Raw genomic sequence first — 11762 nt, forward strand, 5'->3', positions numbered from 1 at the left:
ACCAAGGCCCTTCTCCCCCGATTGCTCAGTTTGGCTGGGTGCCAGCTCTAGGAAGAGTCTTGGTGGTTCCAAACTTCTTCCATTTAAGAATTATGGAGGCCACTGTGTTCTTGGGGACCTTCAATGTTGCAGAATTTTTTTGGTACCCTTCCCCAGATCTGTGCCTCGACACAATCCTCTCGGAGCTCTACGGACAATTCCTTTGACCTCATGGCTTGGTTTTTGCTCTGACATGCACTGTCAACTGTTAGATCTTATATAGACTGGTGTGTGCCTTTCCAAATCATGTCCAATCAATTGAATTTACCACAGGTGTACTCCAATCAAGTTGTAGAAACATCTCAAGGATGATCAATGGAAACAGGATGCATCCGAGCTCAATTTCAAGTCTCATAGCAAAGGGTCTGAATCATTATGTAAATAAGTTATATCTGTTTTTTATTTTGAGTAAATTTGCAAACATTTCTAAAAACCTGTTTTTGCTTTGTCATTAAGGGGTATTGTGTGTAGATTGATGAGAGAAAAAAAAAGTTTTAATCAATTTTAGAATAAGGCTGTAACGTAACAAAATGTGGAAAAGGGGAAGGGGTCTGAATACTTTTCGAAACCACTGTATATGCGAAAAATCTATAAATACACAATTACTGTAAAACTGCATAAGCCATTACTTGTAATTTACCCTGTCCTGATAGTAGAAACAGCATGACAAAAAATATCCATAACCCTGAAATTCCCTTTCGTGTCGGTATGCCGTAGCCTTAATTCCAACAATGGCATTTTACTGTAATGAACATTGAGGGCTTGTCAGCATGTCTCCAGCAATCACTCACCTGCAGCCAAACAAACCGGCAAAACAATGTTCTTCAAGCTTTTCCCTACCAATTTTATTTGAAGGGGTGGGGGCAGAGGGGACAGGGTGTGTTTGTGTTATTGAATGGAGCCCCTAATTGTTATAGGAGAACTGCAGGGCACCCAAGCAAGTCAGAATTTTCATTTGAAAGTTTTAAAAGCAGTATTAATTGCTCCTCTGTTTTTCCAAAGGAAAGGTTAATTAAAGGCATTATACAACGGCAAGCCTGAGAGAGAGGGGGCAGAAAGCCACGGCAAGCCACTGATTACGGTTCATGTACTGAAACCATGGTGTTATCCAGTCAAATCATCCCCTATAAATACATATCTAGCACAATGTTATTTTTTAACCTTTAGAAAAGTATGCATGCATTGATGATTGCACATACAATGCACCAACAATAGGACATTCACAGTGCATACAAATGACAGAATGCAAATTAAATGGAGTATAAATAGAACAATATGAATGGCATGAATGGGAAGAGACAATATGACAGTTTTGAGACATGACTTCTGCTAAATACATGCACCATCTGAACCCAAATCCAAAATGTTGCATAATGGGTCTGTCCCAAGTTAAGTTTTCCAAAGTATAGTTGCAGAGTTAACCAATGTTCTAATGTCTAATCCCCGAGCAGACTAGATGAAAAATCTAAATGACTAAAATGTAAAAAATTTAGTCCTGTGGATGCTGCTGCTGATAAAACTATGTTGACATTAATCCCATATGTGTGCTGGTTACAAACATATACAGGATGTTCTGTGCAGAACCTGCAATGTTCAAACTCACCTTTATAGAGACTGGAAGGTGTTTTCACCATCCTCACCAATTTAATACCAAAGTTCAATCGGTCATCTTTAAATGTCTTTCAGTGTAATTATTTAGCTTCTCAAAATTAATATTTCCTGACAAATATGGAGACCTATCCATTAGGATCAAGAAGCTGCAAACAAAACAGAAAGTGTTGTTTTGTTAATTATGTTTTTGTGTACTTTTTGTATTATTTTGAATATTTTATGATGATTTACTCATAGACCCCTTACATCCCTCCCCTCTGACAGGCTGGGGCTGTGGTGAGGAGAAACATGATCCACAGCCGTCTGTCGTGGGAGAAAACCTCTGTGAGGAGCGCTGCCATCGATGCACTCTGTTGAACAACAGTGCTAATGATCGGTGGGAATATGCCCACGCAGCTTATGTTTAAGTGCCTCCATTCATTTGTTGCTTTTGCTTTGTGACTCAACTCACAAAATTGAAACTTCCGCAGGCTGGGCAAAAATTATTATTGACAGTCTTCATTTCCGTCAAGTTCAAAGAAATGGACTTGTTCATGAAGGCAATGTTGAGATGGGGTTCCAAGAAAAGCAAGGGTGAAAGTAGTGTCCTTGGGAGAGTTTAATATGGTAAAAAGCTAAATGTGATCTCAAAATTGCACACACACAATCATTTTTTGCCCAACATATTATTTTCAGGGCTTACACAGGGTCAATATGTAATTCAAATTCTCCTGGTCATGGTCTAGAAAAACTAAAGCAGAAAAACTGAACTGTGTGCATGAACAGAGCCTAAGAAAATCAGCTTCACAACCTTCTCTACCCCAGCAGACCACTTGCGACATTTAAATAAGGCACAGGTAAGGTTTGGGGGCACAGGTAAGGTTTGGGGGCACAGGTAAGGTTTGACTATGGTCAAAGGGCAACCAGAGGAACATGCATTGGACACTAATGCCTGCATTTACATAGATCTACTTCTTTGATAATACCTTCCTAATGAGCTGCAGAGTAGACCTCAGGGAGACATGCTCTATGATGTAAGGACACTTTCACTTTTAAATGTAGAATACATTCCCTCTCTGTCCTTAAATCATTATTAGAATGATATTCCAAAAAAGCATGAAGAAACATGAACAACGGGTGTTTTCTCTACGTTCCTTTGGTTTAGAAGTGCTTGCAAGGTTCCTCTTAACACACACACACAAGCTGTAACACAAAGGCGACTGCGTAGACCACCTCACACTTGCCGCTCAGTTTAATCTGCTACAGATGCCGTATGTTAATTTGAGCCAGTTTCACACAGCAGGAAAATAATCCTGCAGAAACAGGAAATGTGAATTGTTATCTGGATTATAATTAATGGATATTTTCTGTAGGGGTTGATACAATTTTCAAGAGCAAATGACAACTTTAAAAGCCTTTTTAAACCTACACTACAAGTTTGCATTTCCTGCTCTGCAGCAAATATTCCTACAAAAAGAGGATGACGAAATAAAGATATAGCATCGGTACCATTCATCCTCATTCTGGATGGCTCCCCCAGAGACTCTCCCAGGCCCTGCCTGCTGTCATATGAGGCCAGAGCTGATAGACAGATGGAGATAGCTGAGCCCAGAGTCCCATATCAATTTGTCATTGATCAATGGAGAATTATGAGAGCCTTCAGGTAAAGAGCTTCAGCAAAAGTGTCCCAGTGCTGCAGTTACTGGATAACGCTGGATAACATTACATCAAAACATAATGTAGATACAAGCCTACACGCATGCACACACACACACACACACACACACACACACACACACACACACACACACACACACACACATGCATACTGTACATACAGTACATTCAGATCGACATACACATGGCTGTATAATTTTGCTTCTGTTCACTTTCCCAGTTGAAAGTCGTCTTAGTTTGTTTCACTGTGTGGCTCACAATTCTAGGCATCTCATGGCATGTTTATTTTTTATTTTTTATCTGACAGGCTAGCAAAAGTGCAGAGGGGTACTATGTCCTCACTTGAACCCAGCACTGGCACTCCTGGGACCTTCTGTTTTGGCACTTCCTCAAACAGAGCATTGTGGGAGAGGAGTCGAGAGCAGACAGCTTGCAGACAGACATATCCACATATTCATGTGAAAATGTTCAAGTATAGGATCTGAGTGGGTGGTGAAAGGTGCTTCTATTTCGGTAATCTATTAGATTAAGCTGAATCATTGGATAGCGAGAAAAAAAGCCCCAACTGTATACCTGAAAACGTCAAAAATGACTCACTGAAACAATGTGGCAGAATTCACAGAAATATTATATGAAATGATCAATATTACATTAAATAAACACTCTGGCTGCTTTACAACATAATATGGCCCTTGACATATACATTTCTGCAGTAAATGAAAAATGTGTGCCAAGAACCACCAGACCTAACACATGCATCAAATATGTACTTTTATGAAGAGACAACTGCAGATTTACAATGACTGGGAGATTGGAGAGTGCCTCAGATGCTTGTGAAGAGGGTCCATTTCCATTTTCCTCAGATCACAGAACCACTTCAAGTCTATTCATCTGGTTCTATGTGCTACACAGTCAAGATTTACGATGATAAATTCCCTCACCTACACGAGGATCATCACACCTCTTGTGTTTGGAAGGAAGTCTTGAGCTCACTTCATGTTCACACTGTATTGAAATGCAAATAGTTATTGTTTATATCTTCCCAGCTGAGAGGTCTCTTGATAAACCTTGGAACCATCTTCCATTTGTACAGTGGAGAAGTAGCTATTTCAGCCTGGAGAAGATATGGTAGAATATTATATGGTAAAAACCCATAAATACTGAATGTAGCGCTTCATATTTTCATTACAAAAGAACAACAGGGAGCAGAGAATAAAGCTGAACAGAAACCATGCTGAAAGGCGGTATTGGCAGAGGGTTGATGAGCTACTGATATTATTGTGGGAGAAAACATTTGAAAAGCACAGATTTATATTTTTTAAGACACAATTCAGTGTTACTGTTAGACCATAGCACATCCAATATCTATTGAGTATTAAATTACATTACTTTTTATCTTTGTTTTATTTGTTATTTTGATGGTCTCCCTCTACGTTTCTTTGCACACACTATTGCTAGGTTCTTCTGGGTTGAAGATGCCCTGAATGCCCTTTTAGTAGACCATACACTCTTAGAAAAAAGGTAACCCTTTTTGGTTCCAGGTAGAACCCTCTGTTGAAAGGGGTTTACATGGAAACCAATAGGATTCTACCTGGAACCAAAAATGGTTCTTTAAAGGGTTTTCCTATGGGGAAAGCAGAAGAACCCTTTTAGGTTTTAGATACCACCTTTTTCTCTAAGAGTGTAGACTGATCCAGATAGATTTTGATAACCAGTTGTACACAGGAATAACATTATAAAGAATCTCAGCCCTCTCAGAATTCACTTCACATCCCTACACTGGAGCCACAATCATTACTTGAGCTAGCTAGGAGATTGATTGAAAAACAGCTCATTACTCATGATTCATGTATGCAATAGAAATATTGTGGGCCATCACGCCAATTTCACAAATGTCCAGGGGCGGCTTGGCCATCTGGAACTTCTGGCAAATGCCAGATGGGCTGGACCATTTTTTAGTTGGATGGGCTGGTCGAAATTGACACACAAAAAATATTTTTTATATACAAAAAATTATGAAAAAGGTGACATGGCCGGCAGCCCGTGGGCCTGTTAAGATTTTTTAAATTATGATTTTTGCTCAATCTCTTTGTTATAATAATCTATAATCTATAATCTGATAGCCTCAGCTGAGGTTACGCAAACTCACATTCAAAGTCAAACGTGGCATCAGCAAAGAGACCTGCTCAGAATCTGTCATCAATTAGACAGCCAAGATAATGGATCATAAAAAATGGAAAAGGTACCTATAAACGTAGAAAGAGCACATTCTACATTATCACCTCACTCAAAACTTCCAGTTTTTGGGGTGGCTAAAACCATGATTTGGTCAAACAGTAAAGTGCATTATTCTAATGATTCCTGCAATGAAAGTGTCTGCCCTGCTCCTGTGCTTGTTTCACTGGGGCCTGCTGCTGTGATGAGCGAGCCTCTCTCCTCTCCCCCATGAGCTGTAGAGAAAAATGTGTTCTGATCATATAACATTTCAAAATGCAATTGTGGGAAAGCACAGCTTTGGAAGCTTCGTCCCCTTGTCCCTGTCGAAAGTAGGGTCTCAGCTTTCTGTGGGTATAATGTATTTTTAAAGCTGAAGAACATACGCACATTAAGGTACTTTTTGCAGGTGCTGGAGTTGTAGGTGAATTCATGAAAGATCAAAAGGAAAACTGCATACCGCTGCTCATGCTCCCAGGTGATTTTATTATAACAATGTTTCGACCCTTAGGTCTTCATCAGGCGTCCATGCCTGATGAAGACCTGGATGCCTGATGAATACCTAAGGGTCTAAACAATACTCAGCTCAATAGCAACTATTTTACAACCAAGATAATTGATATGGCTTTGCGATATGGAGCGGTGCACGTGAAATGCCCACCGGCCATTGCGAGGGAATAGGCCTATGTGTCTCATGGGTAGTAGCCTACATATGCCAGATTTATTTAGGACATTACATTTACTATTGGATCATGAACTTTGCAATTCGTGTGATATGTTACAAATCCAATTTGTGCAATATGTTATGAGTTTGTTGTGCTTAAGATCCCAGAGTGCATCTTTAATGTGTTTTGAGTGTCCACTTCCTCAGGTATTGAACCCCAAATGAATTAGCCTATAATATTAGTGCACATACATTTGACATTTTAGCAGACACTCTTATCCAGAGCGACTTACAGTTGTGAGTGCATACATTTTCATACTTTTTCTCGTACCGGTTCTCCGTGGGAATCAAACCCACAACGCTGGCGTTGCAAGTGCCATGCCCTACCAACTGAGCCACACAGGACCACATAAAGATGTATGTAATTCATCTCTATTGGAGAGAAATATTCAGGAAATTCTGGAGTCCTATTTTAATAGTAAAATATAGCAACTATAGTCTAATTGTCAACCCAAAATTCATGCCAATCACTTTATTAGGTTGCACATCCAAATATCTTGAATCATGCATTCCTGCTTGGACGTGTTAGACTAAACAACTTATTTCTTGAATACCTCAGTGGCCTAATTATTACACTTCTTAATAAAGCACTAGGAATAAGATGATTACTTATGATTTGGGTCCGATCACATCATGGGCTGGTGCCACCAACTGTAGAAGGTAGTGGCACCAGTGACACCATGGGAAAATGTTAGTCTGCAGCCCTGTAATAGTAGTTAACACATATGCCAGGCACTAATTTTCATTATAGCCTAAGTCGTTAGCTTGGCTTTTATAACGTATAAGGCTTAAGCAGACAGGCAGACAGACAGACCGATCGATAACAAAAAGAGGCACAGTGTGACAGCAGAAAAGATGCTGAGAAAGATAGACAGCACAAAAGGGAGGCAAAGAAAGGTGAGTTGGAGGCGCTCACAGTGATGTGGGCTGGTGTGGATAAAATGCCACGGCCAAATGATTGTCCCATTCCACCCCTGCAAATGTCTATAATAGCCTTTTAACTGATTTGTTTTAACTATTTGTTTAGGGGGACATGAAAGGCGGTGGTTGGCCTGTGGTGAGTGAGAGGCCTCTGGGGTATGCTAAGATGCCCGTGCCGGCTGCTGTGGCCCCCAGCGCTGAGCTGACATTCATTAGCCTGGCGAAAGACATCAATCAGGACCTCACTCACATATTACACAGTACGCTTTATGAGCACCCATTTATGATCATCAATCCATCTGCCGATAGACACTTCACAGAGCACTAAGCGAGAGAGAGAGAGAGTGAGAGAGAGAGAGAGAGAGAGACAGAGAGAGAGAGAGAGAGAGAGAGAGAGAGAGAGAGAGAGAGAGAGAGAGAGAGAGAGAGAGAGAGAGAGAGAGAGCGAGAGAGAGAGAGAGAGAGAGAGAGAGAGAGAGAGGGAGATCCACAGACAAGTTAGAGAGAACAAGTATGAGAGCATCAAGCCAATTGGGAATACAATTTAGCCTGCATCAGACAGGTTGCTCCTTGACCCATCACTAATCTCCACAAAAGTGAAAGTTTACCCAGCTCTACTAATGACGCAATCAAATTGGACGTATGGCTATTATAAATGAATGTAGCATGTAGCCTGTCAGAAGTGGCCCACCCTCAAAAAAGTTTGGCCCACACAAACCTTGAATCTAGGCAGGGACCTGCACTATGAGGATCTTACGCAACCCTCATCAACAATTCAGTGGGCTTCTTTCTCCTGGAATATGATCCTGTAAAAATGGAGATGAAGACACAAAGATACAGTCACATGACATTTATGAGGTACAGGGCTCCTCTATGATGAATGCTTTTCATTAATGTTACAGTATGTTTTGAGGTAATGGTGGTAACACTTTGGAGCTAAAAGAAGTGCTCGCACCACCACCACTCCTGCTTCCTGTGAAACTTTTTAATGGGTCACTTAAACCAAAGTTGCAGTCATAAGACCTTCATCAAGCTGTAATACAGAGTTGCTGGTAAACAGGAGCAATCATATCAAATGACAGGCTAGCTAGGAGGGCTAACAAGGATATTTTAAAACGTTTATGTTTTTTAATGAATAGCAGGGATGAGTAATTGACAAGGCCAGATAATACTCCCCAATCGATTTCAAACCAACTATTCCTGTCTGGAAGGTAATATGAACATGAACCACTGCAATGTAATTCTCCCTCATCCATCAGCATTAGTCAGCACAGCTAATATTCCCAAAGATTACACAAAAAGTGAAAAGCAGACATAACTAATTCACTATGTGTAGTGAGCATGATGCTGCTAAGTGGCATTCAGCTAAGTTTGACTTTAAAGAGAAATTGGCAGCTAGCCAAATTGTCTGTTTGTCTGGTCATCTATCTCTCCTCTGTGTTTCTCTCTCTCTCTCTCTCTCTCTCTCTCTCTCTCTCTCTCTCTCTCTCTCTCTCTCTCTCTCTCTCTCTCTCTCTCTCTCTCTCCATCTTTCTTTCCCTCTCTCTCTCCTCTCCCACTTTTTCTCCCTGCAACTGGAAAGCAGACTAGCCAAGCTCATCCCAGGAAGTCCCTCTGTTCTCAGGCAAACCCTAAAGATTAATCACACAATTCGGCAAAAGTGCAAAGTAAGATGGTTACTCAAAACATCACATTCATTTTTCATGTACGGCAGCAATGCCACTTCCCCTTGCTTTTGGATGTCAGGCGAGGGTTAAATAAGGCACTCAGCAGAGTGGCAGGGAGCCAGGAGGGGGTCGTGAGCAAATAAGCACACATTATGGCCAGAGCTGGGACATAAATTAGCCTCATTCCACCATGAGCAGCAGACAAAGTGATTTGTTTGGTCATTCATAGCATTTGAGCAACCTTTTAGCAATTATCGTTCACTGGTACCAATTTATATAGTGCTGAGTGGAATTGGAGTTTACACAGGGTTTGAATGCAGGCTTCTCCATTAGAACAAGCCTGAGACAAGTTGCTCAAAGGGTGATGAATGGAACATTTGCCTTTTAAATATTTGCCTCTAACTGTTGCAACTCTACATTTACTGCAATTACATCAGACAGATATGGTCAATAACTATTTTGATCCAGCTTTTCTTTTTCCATTTTATTCAGATATTTCACTTCACTTGGGAACCACATTATGAGCATTTTCTGTTTTATAATGTTCTGCATAATGTTGCCAAGTGAACACATTTTTCTTCCATCAGAGTTGGATGTAATAGCTTTGTCCTTCCTGTTAATGAAGCCTACGTCTGTGTTTTGTTATGAGGCCTGTCCCAATGGTGTTAAATCAGATACATGACTGTTTGGCTACAGGAAGTGGCATGGTGCGTGACCCAGAGACTGGGTCTGGGGCTGATGTTAATGTTGGATGTTCAGTAACTGACACATCAGCTCCAGGGTTGGGGACAGAGGCCAATGTGGGATTGTGTTTGGAAGCAGGCAGTGGACAAAATGAAGCATGAAGTTGGGAATATTAGTCCAAATATCCCCTACAGGCTTCCAAAGTCTGATCCACAAGAATATAAAACCCACAGACTGCAGAATACAGTGTTGGGCAGAAATATTTTCAGAATGATTGTAATAAACAATGAAAAGCTGAGGTTTGCATGTCCTCTGTTCTCTCCTTGACATATAAACCTATGTTATCTAACTTGTGGGTCTGTCAAAATACTAAAACATATTACTGCAATGCAGTGGATTTCTAAATGTGGAATATTCTGGCTGTGATGGAATTCAGTCTTCAACAGGAAGGGGAAGGATTGAAATAGGGAAACTTGGTCTCTTTAAGAATATATAAGCAATGACTTGTGAAAGTTGATCAATACCATGGATATGGTTAGGATTGCCAGCTGGACTTAGTAGTATAAATGCAGCCAACCAAGAGGGTACTGCAGGAGTAGCTACAGATTGTTAAACCAGATAATGTGATTTAACCCCCAAAAAATGATTTCCGTTACTAGGAGTTACTGGATGGGTCATCGTCCTCGATTCACAGAAACAGGAGTCTCATAAAATGCCCGTGTCCAGTTGCATGGGTCCGTTTGAATTTAGAAAATGCTCCATTATATTAATAAATGTTTTGCCTCGTGAAGTAATCCATTGATGTGTACGCCACCATCTTGTCTATTTCAAGTCTTCTCTCATTGATCGAGAAAGGTGTCTGTCAACCCACCTATCTCGATCAATGAGAGAAGACTTGAAATAGACAAGATGGCGGTGTACACGTTGTTGGATTACTTCATGGAGCAAAACAAATATTTATTTTGATAACGGAGCATTTTCTAAATTCAAACTGACCCCCTGCAACTTGACACATGCATTTTATGAGACTCCTGTTTCCACGAATCAAGGACGAAGACAGTATCGCCAAGCTAAAGTTGGTCAAAAATGATCTGTGCTACACCAAACAGTACCTATCCTGTAACTCCCAGTAATGGATACCAAAAATCTTTGGTTAAATCTGGTGTAACAATTTGTAGCTACTGCAGGAGCTGTTTCCAGCATTTATTGGAAACAGGACTCAAATATACAGTAAAAGGCACTCGATCTGAAGAATTTAGGGGAGGCAAATTTAGGCAGAGGTCGGCCAAGATGTTGAGGATAGAGGGGTTCAGGGGAGTCTTACAGCGGAGGCATCCAGTGATGTACTATACCAGTAGGGAAGGAGAGAACAGACAATAGTGTGATTAGGCCCTGAGGTCAGCTTGCTGAATTCAAACTCATTTAACCCTTTGTCTTGCCAGGCTGATTGCTCAATCCCTTGTAGCTGGGTGATTGCAAAGTGGCTTTAGCTGCAGGAGTCAGGAGCTGTCCAAGATCCTGCAGGTATGTGGTGGCAGGTAGTTGAACCGACAGCGGTTTGGAGGCATTAGTGGTGCTTTGGAGAAGGCTATGGCTATTGTGCTACACACATTACATATTGTTTAATAGTCTACATATGGTCATTGATTGTAGTGATCACAATACTTCAACAAAAGATCAGTGCCTCTGTAAAGGTTTGTAGAGTATTTTCTATGATAAACTCAATGTTGCAGTACCGGTATGGCAGGAGGAAGAAAAACATACAACAGTACACAACAAACAAAGCGTGGTATACTGAGGAAAATACAGGCTCAGTCTGTACCTGTGTCTAGACTTGGGTTTATTATGTAGCTTGAACCCATACATTGTTTTGACATAAGCCCATTGTCAGTGAATGACATCATTAGTCCCTACTGAGAATTTTGGGAGGTTTTGATCCTGCACATTGTGAGAGATGTTTAATCCCCTCTCTCTACAATATGCTGTTTGAGATAGAAATAAAGAATAGCATCATGACAGGCAGTTTCCTGGGTCCCCCATGCACTGAGATTCAAAATGAGCATGCATCTGTCTCAGAGAGAATGCTTATCTTAATTGATTGCAAGCTATTTCTGGCTTTGGCAGTATACCCCCCCCCCCCCCCCCCCCCTCACACTCTCTCTCTCTTTCCCTCTCTCACCATATCTCTCCTTTTCCACAGATTGTGATTTATTGGTGCTGGTCTACCTGAGTTGAATCCTCTCCTG

The sequence above is a fragment of the Coregonus lavaretus genome (genome assembly GCF_964263955.1).
Source record: "Coregonus lavaretus genome assembly, chromosome: 4".
NCBI classification, from domain to species: Eukaryota; Metazoa; Chordata; class Actinopteri; order Salmoniformes; family Salmonidae; genus Coregonus; species Coregonus lavaretus.